The sequence below is a fragment of the Gasterosteus aculeatus genome, chromosome 15 (assembly GCF_964276395.1).
Source record: "Gasterosteus aculeatus chromosome 15, fGasAcu3.hap1.1, whole genome shotgun sequence".
Lineage (NCBI taxonomy): Eukaryota > Metazoa > Chordata > Actinopteri > Perciformes > Gasterosteidae > Gasterosteus > Gasterosteus aculeatus.
In genome coordinates this window covers 9382399-9400191 of record NC_135703.1, presented here as the reverse complement: position 1 = coordinate 9400191, position 17793 = coordinate 9382399, and the positions used below count along the sequence as shown (strand labels likewise).

The 17793-nt window shown below is 43.9% G+C and overlaps 1 long non-coding RNA gene across 1 annotated transcript; it reads left to right on the top strand.

Annotated features, from left to right (window-relative positions):
- The first annotated feature begins 13517 nt into the window (after positions 1-13517).
- Positions 13518-17079, top strand: LOC120833438 (uncharacterized). The gene is made up of 3 exons (XR_005714320.2): positions 13518-13925; positions 14987-15117; positions 16518-17079. It is a non-coding gene; the product is annotated as an uncharacterized LOC120833438 (long non-coding RNA).
- Positions 17080-17793: the final 714 nt, after the last annotated feature.

Below are 17793 nucleotides of genomic sequence, written 5' to 3'. Positions count from 1 at the left end.
CCTTGCGCAGCTGGTATGTGACAAACCGACACACACACTCAAACACACACAAACACGCACACGAATGCCCTGAGCCCCATAGATGCAGACTCACTCTCTCCGTCTCCATTTCCTTAATAGGGCATGAAAGACACAGCTCGAGGTGTACTAAGCCCGTGAGCTTGTCCGTGCAGCGTGTTGGGAGGATCAGATGAGACTTGAGCCTTCAAGGTTCCTCCCACAATGAGGATGGAGATATAAAAGTTAATAGTGTGAAATCTAGCACATTGATGGTATAAAATCAATACGATCTATTTGCGAAATGGGGACAGTGTGGGGCTGGTGGCCCCGGAGACAAGGTCGAGAATTGCTCCATCTCTCCGGCTCTGTTTCTCTCTTAATGATTTTCTCCCCTTTAATCTCTCTGGTTGCTTTTCTCTGTTCTCTTTTATTCCTTCTCACCTCTCTTCTTTTCCTCCCTCCTTCTCCTTCTCCCTCTCTTTGCCTCTCGTTGCTCCTGCTGTCAGCTCAGCCTCGCAGGACAAAAGCACAGAGAGGGAGAGAGAAAGACTGTTCTATATGCCGCTCAACACACAGGTAGCTCGCACTAAAGTCTGTCCACGTATGTGTGCGTATGTGTGTGTGCGTGTGTGCGTGTTTATGTGTTTCTCTGCTCTTTCCATCCTTCGGTGGATGAGTGCAGTTCTTCAGACGCCTTCCCACTCTGAGTGTTCAGAACTCTGTTGCACAGATAATCCCCCTGTGAGTGTGTTTGTGTGTGTGTATTGGAAGGGTGTGCCTTTGTTTGTAGGTGTGTGTGTGTGTGTGTGTTTGAGAAAGCGTGTGCGGCCGAGTGTTGTGCAGCTAGCAGAGTGTCTGTCGGCGTGTGCGTGGTGAAGGAGAGAGGAAGTGCGGCGCCACAGCCTCCGTCCAGCCTTAATCCTCTAAGCTGTGTAGTTCACTCATGCCACATCAGGCCCATTGTGTCTACTGACAAAGAAGCCCAGTTAAAACTAAATGCCAGTTAAAGAAACAAACGACTAATTATCGCGTCATTCTCTCACTCTTTGGCGTTTTTTAACGCTTCCTTCTCACTTGCTTTCGCCTGTACGCCTCGTTTTTGAACACTTACTGTCCTGGACTTGTTGTAGCTGTGTGTGTATTCTAGCTGTGTGTGTCCCCGTATATATGTGCGTGTGTGTATGTGTTTATGTATGTGTGTTTTTACTATCTGACAGCTTTGCCATGGTTCATGTGTTTGGGTCCTGTCAGAGCTGTCCTGTCACTGTGTGAAAAAAAATCATTCATTTCCCAGAGTCGAGGATGAAAGAGTCTTTAGACTTCAAACGCCTGTGGGCCCCTGTGGCTTAGATTGCCTCCCGCTCTCCCGCTCTCCCCCCACCGCCGCGTCATTTATTCCTTTAAAAAAAAAAAAAGGAAAAGAAAACAGTGTGGCTGAGGCATCGGTTAAGTAGAGATGGCAGAGACATGGCGAGGGGCCGGACAATTAGCCTGATTAAAACACCCATTTCGCATAATAGATTGAGCCTGAGCTGCGATAGGCGGATCCTTACTGAGTGAGCTTATGTGTGCGAGTCTGTTTTTGTGTTTGTGCATGTGTGTGTAGTTGTGCGTGTGAATGCATTTTCATGCCCTCACACACACATATTATTCCCCGCAAAGACATGTGGCATATTAAATATGCACAGTTGGGTATAGTTTGATGTCAGTGAAAAGAGATCTATTTAAAAGTCATGGTGCATAGCTGCAGAAGCTTTGGTGTTTGGGCATGACAAATAGTTGTGATAGAGCTGGTCATTGCTCACAAACACACACACACTCTCTCACACACACACACACACACACAAACATAGAAACACGCCGGCGTATCAGTGGTGCGAACGTTCACACACATTCATCATGCAAATTTGAGTATGCACACAAACTGCACCTACAAGCGCACATGCAAACACAGCATCTGCTGCAGCGCCGTGTTGTTGTTTGGTTGCTCTGCATTGCAGTAATCGCATCCACTCTTCTCCTCTGCTCTCACCCACAGACAATCACCGTCTCTCAATGGACAACATCAGCAAGGGAAATATCTACAAAGAGAGCGAGAGACATAGTGATAGAGTGAGAGTGAGAGTAAGAGAGAGGGGGGGAGGGAGGGTGCTGGAAGGGAGAGGATGATGAGAAGGTGGGGAGGGAAAGAGTCACTAAAGAGGACAGAGGGAGATTTGAGGGAGGATGGGAGGAGCTGAAAAGAAGGGTAAGAAAGATCAGCGAGCGGGTCTTTCCGGGCTTAAGGCCGCAGGGAGGACTTGTTAATTTGGGCGCGAGAGCAGAGTTACAGTAGGATGTGAGACGCAGGGAGGGAGGACGTACTCGCAGTAAATGTGCGAAGCAGAGACGGTATCTGACACGGGGAATCCACTCATTTCCGTCCGCCTTTTGCTCAGCGTCTGCTCTCTCCGGCGCGCGGCGCCACCCACAGGATCTCAGACCCGGAGCTCAATTACTTGTCTACCCGAAACAGCTACAGTCAGATGAGAGACGATTTCTATGCCTCTCTGTGTAACATGACAATAGTCATATACAGGGTTGCGATGCAAAATGGCGGATTATTCTGTTTGTTGGCTAGGTGCTATTATGGTAAGCTGATATGTGTCTGTTACGGTGTCATTCTGCTGTTGCAGTAAGCTGGTGTGGAGACATTAAGATGGCAGCGACCAGGACTGTTTGACGTTGAAAGCGTCACACAAGCTTTTCAGGCCTTGTGCTTTGGGTTCTTTTCTAAAACCAGTGAGGTTTTATATCTTTGTGCACATTCGTGTGAGTTTTACGGTTTGTATGCTAAAGATCTGGACAGAGAGAATAAGGGGGATGTGGAGGGAACCACGGAGTTTCTTTTTCTTCCCGGTTTTTCACAGACAAATGAAAGGAGTATTTGCTTTAAACAGATTTTCACATGGATTTTATGTCCTCCAAAAAAAAAAAGGCTTGAGCGTCCTGCTGCTGCTGATGACTTGCTGACCGTGTATTCATGAGAGTAATGAATACGAAAGAAGGTTCAACTACAGCTGTATTTTTGCAACAAATGTATTTTCAAAAATCCAATATTAACTCACATATTGCTATTATTGATCTCTGGATTTGAGAGCTACACCAAGACCCACTAAGCCTCGGGATCAGTGTCTCTGTTAACCAAGTGTAAGATGGGGTTGGTGGCTCCATAAATTCTGATTTGTGAATGTGTCCCCCTGCGGTTTCGACTTCTTTCCTCCCTGTCAGGAGTGAGCCAGGAGCAGAGGATTAGAGCCTACCTCAGCACTAGAATGCCTGGTGGCTGCTATTGCACAGCTCCCACCACCTCCCAAATACCCCAGCTGGGGGTTTTAGTATCGAGAGGCAGTGGGCCACACAACTGTCGACTTTGCACTTCATTTATGATAAACTTAAGTCGGCCTTAATCTCCGCCCGTCGCCGTGGTTTGAACCAGTGTTTGGAACAACATGTTTATCTGGCGGGGAAGGCGGGCGGATTGGGAGCCCAGGGAAAGGCACCCGTTCACTGAGATAAACCAGAACATCTCCTCTCCCTCCGCGCGGAAACTCGGTGTGTAGGGACGTAACTGGGATTTGTGGGTCCTAGAACCTATTTTTTGATTCAGCGATAAGTTCCAGGTTTTGGGTGCGACTGAAGGCAACAATATAAATGTCAAGAATATTTTAATAAACAAACCTGTGTCTATTGGTAATTGAGATTTAATTATTGTACAATCTGTGAACTTCCTCATACAGAGACGCACAGCACCCAGACAGACTGGTGACAAACTTCAAATGAGGCTTTCAGCTCAACGCTTCGGTCGAGTGACTCTCATCGGCCTGCGTGAGCAGCAGGCTCATCTGTTTTTTTTTTGTGAAAAGTCTCCTATGAACTCACTACCTGCAGACGGGATAAAGATGGCAACAAGTTGCTGAACTTAGAGAAGCATTTATCAGCGGAAGATTCGGTTATTTCCCTTGGTAGTTAATCGAGGCGAGACCAGAGGTAGAAGCAGACTGAAACAGTCATCAGGAAGCCAGAAACACCACTACAAATTAATGGTAACGTTGCAAAGTGGTTGCTGCTTGTCTAAGTAAGTAAATGCGATTAATGATGATGAATTAACCACTGCAATAAATAAATACTTCCTCCTTCGTCGGTCTTGGATTTTGGAGTTGATCGACTTCCTCTTTAATCAGATGTTTTCTAAAAGCTTTTCTTTATCTACGGTTGTACACCGAGATAACGCTCTCTGGTAATATCACCGTATTTTATTCACCGCTGGTTCCACTGCCTCCAAGTGGCTAATAATAATCTAATATTACTTCAAACAGCCCGATAAACCTTAGAACAATAAGGATGACGGACAGGCAAGCAAATAAATCAAAAACAACTCATGACTCACCAGTGACTTGAGAATAATGTGTTTCAAAATACAAGGTTACTGGAACTAGTTCTCTATTCTCTATTTAATTGTTGTGTGTGTGTGTGTGTGTGTGTGTGTGTGTGTGCGTGTATGTGTGTGTGCGTGCGTGCGTGTGCGTGTGTGTGTGTGTGTGCGCGTGTGTGAACACAAATCATCAGTGAGCATTGGTGTGCAAACACTGTCAAATTTGAACTTTAATACGGTGTGAAATAATGATTACTATGTTCATTCATGTTTAACAGTAATATGTGTTCCGCCTGTATTTGACCTAAACCTACAGATGATTATTTATTATGCACGTTTTGGTTGACTGCATTCGATGATTTTAAAAGCTTTGTGGCAGTTTTCACAATCTGTCCCAGTCGAGACATTTTTTATACGTTGTTTACAAAACACTGTGTCACATTTCCTCCCCCTCGGCTTACTTTGCTGCACGTCTACGGCTTACCTCGCGATCGGCCCGACAAAAGGTGAAGCGGCTGCCGCGGTGACAACTTTCAAGAGTTTTAAATCCCGTCCGTGAGTTTTACAAACCGTTGGGCAATGTTCAGGTGTATTGTGAGTTTCTCTCCTTTTATCGTATCGATGATTTGAAGATTTCCACCAATCCACGCTTCAAAAATCCAGAGCGGTGTGAAATCGAAGTGTAAAACCTTCATAAATATCCACTTGGCGATGACAAAAGGCTTTTCAGTTCAGACAGTTTAGGAGCCATGGCTCATCCCGTGGAGACGCTGTTTACACGAATAAGGACGTTAAAAAAAGGCGCCTTTTTTGGGTGAATGAGAGCCTGTCTGGTGGCACGTGCCAGTCCTCAAGCCGTGGAATGACTCAGATCTGCTCTCAAGACTGCTACCTCTCTCCAACAGGGGACTCGTGAAAGAAAGCCCTACAAGAAATCCATTATGCTTAATTCCCCAAATCCATAATACCCTCAGAGGTCTTAATCTCCATCCCATTCTTATATAAATTAGCTTTCTCGTCTCTGGCAGACCGAGCTCAGACCTTTCTGCTCTGAGTTGAGGGGATTCACTGCGACTACAAGGAACAGCCACGATCGTTCCTTCAGCTGTCGTACTTTAAAGGAGCAGTTAGACATTTCGAGGGGAAATGGGTGCCTTCGCTTTCCGGTGGGAAGGTAGACGATTGATCGCGCTCGTTGAATGTACGGTTCGCTTAGCGAAGTGCAAAGATGTAAATGGAAACAAAACAGCTTGCTTGGCTTTGTTTAACAGCAACACAAATATTTCTACAGAACACCAAATCCGCTATCGGCAATTTTTGTTAACAATGCACTGACATCCATCACAGGATTAGGAGGATCCTGAAGAAATCTTAATAACACGATGATAACTCAGAGATAATGATGTCCTCAGGAAGCGAAAGTGAAAGAGAATGTAGAAACACGTGCGTCTTATCTGTGTGTTGAGCTTTGGTGCTTCTTCAGACACAAATTGCAGGAATCAGGCGCTGATAACTGCTCGTTGTTTCCTGGAATCCCAGCATGCACCTGTCTCTTTCACCTTCTCCCCCTCCGGCCTCTAATCTCTCCCACACTCCTCTGGGGAGGCGGCGCTCACAGGTTTAACGATTAAACGTATTACAAGATATTACAGGTTCGTGAGATTTTCTGCTTCTGCGGTTGGATGTTAAAGTTAAAGTAGTTAAAGTTAAAGTTAACTGGCTGTAGTTTCATCGTCTCAGCTCAACTCCCTAACCAAATAAACATATGAACCAAATGTCAAACTTTTGCTTTCAGAGTGCTGCCGACGTCTGAGAGGTGCCGCTGTCCACCAGAGTACAGAACGTTATGTTGAGGTCACGCGCCGTGAGAAAGTGACAGAAATCAACACTTTTTGGGGGGTATTTTGTCGTCAGGCTCGGTAGTTATTTTGGCCTCCAGTTTGCTTTTTTGTTTGGGGCATCTGTCACTGTGTGTGTGTGTGTGTGTGTGTGTGTGTGTGTGTGTGTGTGATAACCGGGGGCGATGCACCACAGTTTCAATCCAGGAAATAAAAACAACATTCCAAAGAGAATAATGCAGCAGGAGGAGGAACCCAGTTCTTCTGAGATCCCCTGGCATCGCTTGCGTGTGTGTGTGTGTGTGTGTGTGTGTGTCTGTGGTGTCTCTACAAGCTTCTGTGTGTGCTGGCTATGTACACATGCTTTTCCTCCAGTGCAACAATGAATCACACACACACACACAAACACACACAGTCATATAATTAGTGCTGGGTTCCCACAGCGGCATATTGCAAAAATTATTCTCCGCATTTCCAAAGAACACAATGTTTTGCTTCTCTCTTGTGCGACATTAATCAGGGCTTCAAGACTTTTACTGTTTTTCAGCACTTTTCTTTACCCCCCTTTCTCCTTCTGCACGTATTCTCCCTTACTCTATTACCCCTTAATTGCTCCTACTTTCTAACACCTCCCTCAGTAATTATTTCCTTCCCCTCCTCACCATCTCCATCCCCCTCTTTTTATTATTTCTGCCTCCCTTGCCGTCTTTCCTTCGTTACTTCTTATTTAATATCACTTTGTCTTTATATGCCCCCCCCCCTCACTCCATCCCCTTTTCCTTTCTCTCTCCTCTGTCTGTCTTTGTTAAATGGGAGCAGTGACCCCATTACGGAGCGCTGGTGCTTCGCAGCGGAGGAGGAAGAGGAGGAGAGGGAAGGAGGAGCAGGAGGAGGAGAGGATGGGAGGATGGATTGCATTCTGTGCGTTTGAATGGGATGATTAATGAGCGTCGCCTCCAGAGAGTGTTGTTCCTGCTCCGGACCAGCAGGGACACCACTGGGTCACCTCTGGTCACACACCCACACTCACACACACACACACACACACACACACACACACACTGATGTATGAGGTATCAGATGCACACCAACAGCGTGCACACAAAGGGGTTTTAAGCTCTGCAAACACACTGTGAAACACGCATACAGACACACACGCATGCACAAACCTCACACACCCGTCACCGCTGACATTATCATTAACAATGGTGAGTCAATGGGATCGGGGGCTGCAATAGCAAACAATACAGATTGGAAGTGTCCACAGTTCAGCTGATTGCTGCGGCTGCTCCCACATCTCTTCCTCAGGCAACTCTTTGCTGCCAATTCACTTATGTGACTGATTAATTACGTTGATGACTTGATTGAATCATGAATACTGAAATATTGATACTAAATGTCTTCTTCGTCAGTATCTTCGTAATCAGTCATAGTGCTTCAACAAAATGTTACTGCAGTATGGAGGAATCTGTTAATTATTCCTCGATTGAAAGAGTCCTTACTTAGTCCGGTGGTCCCGTAATGACCCCTGTTGGAGGCTAAACTCTTATCCCATGGGGATAATTTGAAGATATAAAGCATTCTTAATGTGGGGATAAAACTGAACTTTTATTATTGAATACAACATTAACTGCCCGTTTACCTTCTGTTTTTATTTTCTGCTCCGGTATGTAATTCTGGGCCGTTTGCCTAGTTTGCTGCTTTGCACTGTGCTCTTATGGCGGTTGAAGTTCCCTCCAGCCCCCCCCTCAGGTAAACAGCTCTGTTGACATTAGCATCCCCTATGTCCGACTGTCACGTCGGGGTGACGGAAGCAGGACTCAGTCGCAGACATCCAAACAAAAGTTCTTTTGTTTACTCTAAAGAAATTCAGCGATTTCCATCGCCTATACTAACATCCTCTAACTGCTTGTTTTCTCTCCCAAACCGTACAAAACCCAAAGTATGTAATTTACATTCAAATACAACCAAGAAATTAATTCATTAATCAAATTTGTTAGCTATTAATCTGGTCTTGATTATATATTTATTTAATCAACTTGTTTTAGCACAGCTGAGCACTTGAAAATGTGATTACATACGTAAAATCATATGACTTGATTACAATGTTTTTTTTGACGAGAAAAAAAAGGAATTAGAGCGACGCCGTGTGAGAACGCTATTTAGACTCTGCAGTGTTTGCCCTCATTTTATTTTCCTCTTTTATTCCGTCACTCCACAGGACACTCTTCTTCTGCGTTACCCCCCACCTCCCCCTCCCTCTCTCCCCTACTGTTTAAGCCTCTATAGAAACAGTCGCATATACTTCAGCCACATGTGGACAGTTGATGGCAGAATGAATTCCACTCATCCCGCGGTGATGAGAGACGATGGGAGGCCGCGTTACTGCTGATGTTGACTGCAGCAGTTGAAGATGCTTCGGTAAATCATTTCAAATGTATTAAGCCGCCCGGATCTGAGCTTAATGCTGCACCGGTCGCTGTGGCGCAATTCTTCAAGCTGACCAAACCTTTTATGACAATAAATTTGCAATCCCAACTAAGATTACCCTGCGACTTTGCAAGAGGTTATTTTGTTGGTTATGATTGTTGCATCTAATAAATTCGCGGCAAGAAACCAAAAACGAAAAAACGGGCACAGCCGAGCAAACTCAGCAGAGCAAAATGTGCCGCCCCGTTAAATTCACTCCAACCCAGAAGGGATTTTATTAAAGGTTGCAATGCAAATGGTGTCTGTGACTCTCCTCATTCAAATGATGGGCCGATTATGAAACAACACACACACACGCGGTTATTTTGTGAGAGTTGACACTTGCAGAAGCTTCTGTCGCCCTCCTTCCAAGATCTCTCTCCCGGTATTACCTGTTCAACCTCTATTTCTCTTCACTCGATTATTGCTGCATCACACCTGACTGCCCTCATCGAAACATTGAACCGTACCCTCTCCTCCATGTGCCTCCCTCTCTTTTGAAGGAGAGCACTTGAAGGCGTTCTCTTTTGCCTCAAGATCAAACAGTGTATCAAAAGAGAAAGAGAATTGGACACCGAGCACCTGATTACCGTGGATCTTTTGGGGTGAGCTCAGTCCAGCCGCACCTGACTGGACTTTCATTTCCTTCACCTGACCCGTGATAATCCACTTAGCAGCGTAACTTCTGGTTCCCTTCATTGTCCTTGGCTGTGTTTACAGGAAGCATCGGTTCGTTTTTACCAAAACAGAATTGCACTGAAAATTCTGATGGACAATCTTTCTGTTTTGGGAGGAATCCATACAGTTTTTACCTGTTGAGAATAAGTAACCCGTCCCATATATGTGCATATATATGTACATGTATATACTTTTATGCAGTGATACAGAGAAGTTCTTATATACTGTCTGTGCTACAAATCGCTATAGAAACAGGTTGAAGATAAATTTAGTCAAAAGGGCAATAACCAGGCACCAAAACAGGTGGGAACAGTTGTGTGAGTGTGTGGGGAGGTCAGGTGGTGACGAATGGTGGGAAAGAGGTTACTGCACAGCAGGAGTGAGAGTCCAGATCCGAATGGATACCAGAGTTAGTATGTGGCTGGAAATGCAGAGCAGACAGCAGAACGTGTGAGTGGAAGTTGGCTGATCCCGAGCTGTCAAAGGTACAACATCTAAACTAAGTTAATGAGGGAGCACACATCTAACGTTACATGAATGAGTGAGTGGAAGCCGCTCCTGGCCCTCGGGGCAATATCCTTTGCTTAGACAGCAAAAAAGAATATCAAAGAAGTTTGAAATTCACACCCGTTATGACAGCATGAAATTTGACTTACAACGTCATAAAAACATGCTGACTCAAGAGTAAGTTAACCTTAGCTGAAAGCATCAACCTGTCTCAATGTGGTTTAAGCCTTTTTAAAGTCAAATGCAAGCAGTCTTTTTTTCCCCACATTCTCTACATAACCCTTTATTTTACATAACCCTTTATTTTTCAAATGCTCCAGAGTTCTTTAAAGTCCCTGAATGTTGGGTCATAACTTATATAAATCCAGCGGCTGGGTTTTGATTCAGCGGTAAACGCCTGTGGCTTGTAGCCGTGAACAGTGGCACTTACACAGTTAGGGAATGTTTTAAGGAAATTAACTCTGATCTGAAGTTTAACACATATTTGACCAAGACTCTTATTAATAATTTGGCAAATATGCAGAAAATACATTAGATTCTGTGCCTCTTGAAACACGTTTGAGTAATGTAATATTAAATTGACATGTCCACCTCACATGCTAAACACTAATGTATCTTTGTAGTAAAGCATATCCAGGATTGTTATACAATTCTGAATCATTGAAGCAAGGCAAGGCTATTTTATTTGTAAAGCACATTTCAACAACAAGGCAATTCAAATTGACCTTTGCAAGTTCTATTCTAATCATTGCCTCCACCTTGGCCAGCTATCGAGAAAGAATTATTAAACATTTGAGAGTTTGTAGGACAACCTTAATAATAGAAACAATCATTTGTTTTTGGTTGTAACCCGAATATAATTTCCTCAATAAAGTGTTTTTCTTTCTGTAAAAACTCACCGTTAGAAATGTGACTTGAATGCTAGGATGGTGACAGCAGTGCAAACCATAGTGAAAACTCACTGTGCCCTACTGGTTTTCAGTACTCCAGATTAACCTGTAGGTTTCAGGTCCGACTATTGGATGAATCGCTGTTAAATGTTTTAAAGATATATTTGTGATCCCCAGAGGTTGAAGCCTTTTGACCCGGGATACATTTAAACTAATGCTGGCATTTAGGGCAAAGGAAACTCTGTGCTAACGGAGCTGCTGGAGGGGGCATGAAATCCTGGATGATATGCATGAATGCACATCATCCAGACGGGCCAGGCTGGATGTGGAGGCTGCATGCCGTTAAAATGTTCCTTTTTAGCACTGATACTTTTGTTCTAGGCAGAAAGTAAATGTTGAGGTGGGTGCAGGAAGGAGGCGGAGGCTGTTTGCATGAAAGAGATAAGGGTCGGCACCTAAACCTCTTTAACCCTCTGTTTTGTTGCATGCCCTCGCTAAAAGTTAGTAGTCGGGTAAAAGCAAACATTATGCTGTGGGAACAGCGCCTGTATCAAAGTGTCTGTATTATAGCAGGCGTGGCTCCCAAACTGCAGAGAGAAGTATGTCCCTCGACTGCACTTTGCACTGCTAAAGAGAACAAGCCCCACTATAACATTAAATATTATATTATCATACCTTTCAGAATATTATGAGTTCATGTTTTATTGAATGTGAGAGCTGCTTGCATGCGAGACTCATTACAGTAATTAGTAATAATTATAACAATTTGGAACCAGATAAAATAGATATTTATATATTACTTGTCCTACTATAAACATTTACTATTATTACTATAAATATTATCAAAACAATAGGAGGAATTCATTAAAAAAATTAAACTTTAAAGTGCTGGCATTTCTCATCCCTCTTAACAGGTTGTTTTTAACGTTTTCCACTTTCGTTTCATTTTCTGCAGCTCTAAGGTTGTTAAACTGATTCCAGTTACAATATTAAGTTTGAAGCAGGCGGACCTAAATGCAGAGAGGAATAACAGATTGCTGCACTTCACTTCAATCATTTATTAAAATAATTTAGAAGGCTCGCACGCAATCAGTCCAAAGCCAGGCAGGAACAGCAGGCGGGTTACAGGTGAACAGAACTTCACGCGACAGAAAAGACAAGCTGATGAAGGGCCGTGGAACAAGGCGAGGAGATAACGAGGGGGACGTGACAGCTCAACGACGAGGAACACGTGGAACTCATAGAGGCGGGCCGTCAATCACACCAGCAGGAAACAAGACAAGAAGTAAAACATCAAAGACAAAGAGGACCTTTAAACAACCCGTGGGACCATTTAGATTGAGGATTATTCCTCAATATTTTCATGGGTCATATAAGTGTCTCCTTTATTCATCCAATCGATCGTTTGGCGCTGCAGTTAAACGGTTTTCGTGTTTTTTTTACTTGGATTTAAAAGTAACTTTTAATGGATTAGTATTTTTATTAGTGTTTTATTTTTGCAGTATTTGGGTGCGCAGCATATTGTTGGTATCACTGGCCTTCCAGCCGGCAGCGGCTTCTTAATGCAATTATCAAATGGGGATTTTGCTCAAGGAATTTAAATATATATTGCATACTCACATTCCTTCATAAGCAGTTATTTGTTTAAAAATATTTTGCTCTTTGCCATCATTGTTTTACATGCCATCTAAATAAAATGTGTGATTATTGGTACAAGTAAAACTTCTGGTTGAGTTTGTCTATAAGTCACAGCCTCTCAGAAGTACCTCCCCCTGCATTAAAATCTCTAATTTCACACCACCAGGACTTCCTCCATCTCCCTCATAAAATATTAGGTGTTTTAATGACGCCGGACACATTAATGCGTACACACGTGCAAGCACACGATCCCTCCCACATACGCACACAACAGACTTTTAATGACAGCCAAGCGCTAGCATTCCTTTTCAATATTCATGCCTTTTACGTAACCTTTACGTAACTGTGGGACGTGTGTACACAACTCAGCGTGCGTGTGCGTGCTGCATGCACGTGTGTGTGTGCACGCCTGGGCTTATGTGTGTGCCGGCGCGTGTGTTTGTGTGTAGTTTAGGTCTTTTCTCTGTAGTTTCCCTCATTATAAGAAAAGTCTTTAATGTTTTTCTCCCAGTGGAGAGGGGAAGGGAATACGAAACTGTTATTGCAGAGATAGTGGGAGAAAAATCTAAGGGAGACGGCAAAAGACAGACACTTTAGCTCATGCAGTGTGATCTCTCGGATGACGACACCCATATTCGCCTCGCCAGCATCCGCGTGGGCACCTACGCTCACGGGGCTCGCCTGTCTCTCTCTGTGACCTCAGCAATGTAGTTTCCAATGACGGGGAAAGAATGATCGGGGTGCTTTACTTAAGAGGATAATATCACAGGGGGAAGGAGAGGTAGAGGAGGTGTGTGTGTGGGGGGGGAGGAGTGAGGAGGAGGAGTGGGATGCAAGACGGCGAATAAAGGAGGCTCAGGAGGGATGATGGCAGACGAGGAAGAGGCAAAGTCTGCTCCCATCAATCTCTGACTGTACGTAACGGTGACCGGAGAGCCCTCGGGTTTGAGTGTGTGTTTGTGTGTGCGTTGTACGGGTGTGTGTTTTCTGTGTGTGTGTGTGTCCGGGCATGCTCTGTTGGCCACTGATAACCCCACAGCAGAACTGTCACAGTCACGCTTTCCCTCGTAGCAGGGTGGGCCTGTGCCTGTGTGTGTATGTGTGTCTACATTGTATGCAAGTATCTCAGTGTGTGTGTGTGTGTGTGTGTGTGTGTGTGTGTGTGTGTGTGTGTGTGTGTGTGTGTGCGCCCATCTGCCTCTCTCTGTCTGCCTGCCTTAGCATCACTGTGCTACCATATTGCCGGATACCTCTAAAGTATCAGAGGCCGTGATTTAAAACGGCTCAGTGGCGACGTAGCGAGTCCGCTGAACGGGGAAGAAAGCGGGAGAACATGACGCAGCCGAGAGAGGAGCCTCGTGGCCATTGCTCCCCGACAATAGCTGAGCAGCCAGCTGGCGTGCCAGGAGGCGTCTTGGTGGACTGTCGCTGGACCAAAACCGGAAAAGAGAAGTTGGTAGTTGGTCGCATCATCTGTCGGCGATGCCAAAAGTGGGTACTAAACCTATAGGGGGGGGTGATTTCACCTGCTAGACGATGACAGGGACCGGATAGCGGAGACGGTTCTCTTATTTTCAGACAGGAAGCACCGTGTTTGTGATGAGTTCGATAACTCCAACAGTATTTCCAATAGTATAGAACATGTTTTACCTACCAGCTGTCAGAGGTTCAATCAGTTTCTCTTTTCTCTCTGGCGGATTTGAAACATCTTGCAATTTCACAAACACAAATATTAATAGCAATAAATATTGTATAGTTTTCTGTCTGCCAGATCGATGATCAACATTGTATTGTGATGATTTCATGGCATCAAATTACCATCAATTACCACTGTGTAATGAACAAAATTTGTTCAAGGGTTGACATTTTGAGGCAACAACTAAATCACGCACAACTGCAATCCGTCCTTGTGACTTTCACTCAGTTCTGGATGTATTGTATCAGCTCGTAGTATTGCTCACCTTTATTTAGGCGGCGTATTGATTTAGTTTTCACTTGGTTCGATACGATAAGAGCTCTTGCTGTAGGAAACATGCAGGGTAAAGTTATTACCGATGCTGGTAGCATGACTCCAGGTCTAGTCCCCCCTCTTTGAACTGATGTATCATTGACACCAAACGACAGTTCATCTCTGGCTAACATTTAAACTAGTCGAATATCATCATGTTGGAATTGTCATTGTGGGCATTTTTGCATGCTGATAATAGTATTTCCCTCAAAACAATGCAGGGACACAACAGCGTGGCTGTGGGCTCTCAGTTGTGTCATGTTGTCTGCTGTTGGTACGTTGTGGTGTAATGCGGTGGGTTTTTCATGGCTGTGTGGCCCTGATTAGGATAAACTACCTCTTGTCTGGCTCTGCCTGCAATGCTGGGAAACATATCTGTCCTCCAGGGTTTCTGTCTTCTGTGTGTCATGTACCATCATATACTATAACTGAATGAGTTTCGGGAATATTTTTTTCTGTCAAAGTGACGTGGACGTCTTTAGAATTTGAGCCTTGCTTTAGTCGGAGGATAGTCCGTTCTATCTTTGATATCTATTTTTTCCAGGCATGATGCTCCCGTCCTAAGAAGAAACGAGCTCTTCAGTTCTCACATGACGAAGCACAGATAGAGCTTGGTGAAGACAAAGGCTGCTCGTGAATGGTCGAGTTTCCATACTACAAAAGTATGTTTTTTTGGTAAGAGAAATAGTCTTTTCTTTTTTTAAGAAGTCCCTCATCAACTAAATCTGTCGATATAAAGACGGCGTAAAGCATATTGTCAGCTTGAGAAATCGTTTTTACGCGCTGTCAGGTTTGCAATAGAAATATAATTATGGTTTTGACAACACAAAAGGAACATAGCTGGAAAACCAGACTGCTTGCTGAGTTTCACACTTTTAAATTCTCTGTTTTCTATTACATTTCGGTTTAGTTGGTGATTGTTTTTTTGTTTTTTTTGCAGTTTTTAATTACTTACAGGATGTTGAAGAAATTTCTCATGCTTCACAGTTCAAAACCACCGGATTTGAGACATGTCCTTGCACACTATTTAAACATTTCAGTTAATATTCCTCGAGGATCAGCAGTCAAAATGAATCATATAAGAGTTTCTAACGAGTCTCTTCTCACGGGCCGAATGTTGTTTTTGTGTTTTGATGAATTTGGAATCCAGGGAAAATGTCTGATTTATATCATCTAATCTCTCAGCCCTCGTTGCGTTCCCTTCATCTGTGGAATCAGTGACATGCGTTTTCTCATATTCCTCAATTCAACTTAATTTCCCGTGTTCACAGCATCCTAAATGTCTGTCGAGGAAGCAGCTTTCCCCGGTGACGGCAGCGCAGCCGGACGAGCCTCTCGTGCTGCTGTGCTTCTGGTCAGAGCTCTGCAGGGCTGATTGTCTGGGAAAAGCGAGACATTTTTCACCCCTGATGGTTGTGCCGACTCACAAATAGCTCCCCGTAGTCTGAAACTGATGGAAGGTCCATTTGGTGGTTCAAAAGGGCCCAACCTGAGGCGCTATAATTTTGTGGGTTTGGATCTATTTCTTGACCTTCGATTCGGTTTATCCTCTCTCTCTACTTCTGTCTTCACCGCCTCGGCTCAAAAGACTGCGCCTCTGTTTGCTGCGCACCGCATAGAGATCGAGAAAGACCAAGAGAAATCACTAAACATCTCAATTCCTTGTAGGATTGTAATTAGTTTTGTGTTTTCACTTACTGCACTGTAAAGCTGTTTAAGGCTCCCAAAAAAAATCTGTTTTACTCCATTTGTCAGTTTTAAATGGCTTGACTGGAAGGTGTATTTTCGAGCGCGTAGGAAGCGGGGAGTCAGGAGTCAAAACTAACAGAGACTAAGATGTTTTTAGAAGTCCCATTTTTATCGCAGCTGCGCGGTTCGTATTTCTTCTTCCTCTTGTGCTTCTCATGAGAGCTGGCAGATATACTGTACAAACACGGGAATTTGGTTGTGTAAGTGATGTAGCTTAGATCGTGTCCTGTCTTGTGTTTCAAAGACACAATATCAGTAAATGATGCAATCTTGTGTCCTTACTTGTCCCATTTGTCTCATTCACTTTCCCCTGGTTCTCACCCCAGTGCCCCTCCCTCCTCTTCTACATGCAGGACCTGCATCCTGTAATTAGCGCCGGCCAAGACGACATGTGATGGGTTTCAAAGAAATACCAACAAGCCACAGCGTTATTTTTAAGTACACCAGAATGAATATGTATTACACTGCGCCATGGAGATAGGTCTGCCTGTGGGAGCAGAGATAACGTCTAATAATGTCTCCGAAGGGTTTATATTGGAGTTTCGGTAGGTGCTGTTAGCTGCAAATGCTCACGAAACAGCGCTGGAATTGATTGTATTGTATGAATTTTGTAAATAGTCAATGGACTTGTATTTGTATATTCCCTTTCACCCGTTTACGCATTCATACACTGATGGCAGAGGCTCCCATGCAGGGTGCCATCTGCCCATGAGGACCCCAAACTAACTCATTCATATTCATATATCCAGAGCACTGCCAAGGACACTAACACCTGTCTCTACATACTTTGGGGCAGTTTTATGAAGTTCAGAAGAGATGCTGTCATGAAAGTATTTTAATTTCAATTGTTGTTTTCTAATTAAATGTCCAAAATTCGCAATCAACATCACATTAAGGAGTAATGTCGAGGTGTGTTTTTTTGTTGTCTACATACTTTTGACCAATTATATATGATATAGCTTGAAATATGCATTGCCTTTGTCTCAAAAGCTGAAGCAATCAAACAGAATCACACTTGATGCACTGGGTTAGCAGCACTCACATGATCGGACCACGCCCTGCTTTAATTCTGCTTCCAACAACAATCGTGTTTACATTATTCCATCTACTCCATCCGACACAGTGACAGTGAGCTACAAAACCATTTGCATCACTGGAATTACATCCAGGCCTATTTCAATTTTCATCATTAAATAGGCTTCCACACATGGCAGTGATCATGGTGTGCACAGGGGTTTTCCGGTGGTGCCGGCTTTGCTAGATCACTGTTACCAGGAGTAAATATCCGTCTCTCTTGTGAACATCTGCCTGTGGCTATCAGGGAGGTGACGGAGAATCAAAAGAGCAAGGTTGCGACCGGACAGCTAAACAATGAGCTAAATCTCACTGAAAACGCTGCGTATAGCGGAGAAGAGCCGCAGATTAGAACATTTTCTCTGCTTCCTTCCCATTGATACCGTCTTTTTTTCACATTCTCATTTAATACATTACAGAAATATTAATTATAGCTGCAAAGACACAATTTTACAAAAATGCAGCCTCATTGTTATTGGGGTGAAATTGACAGAAGTAGCACTGTCAGTGTTTTTTAGTCATGCATAT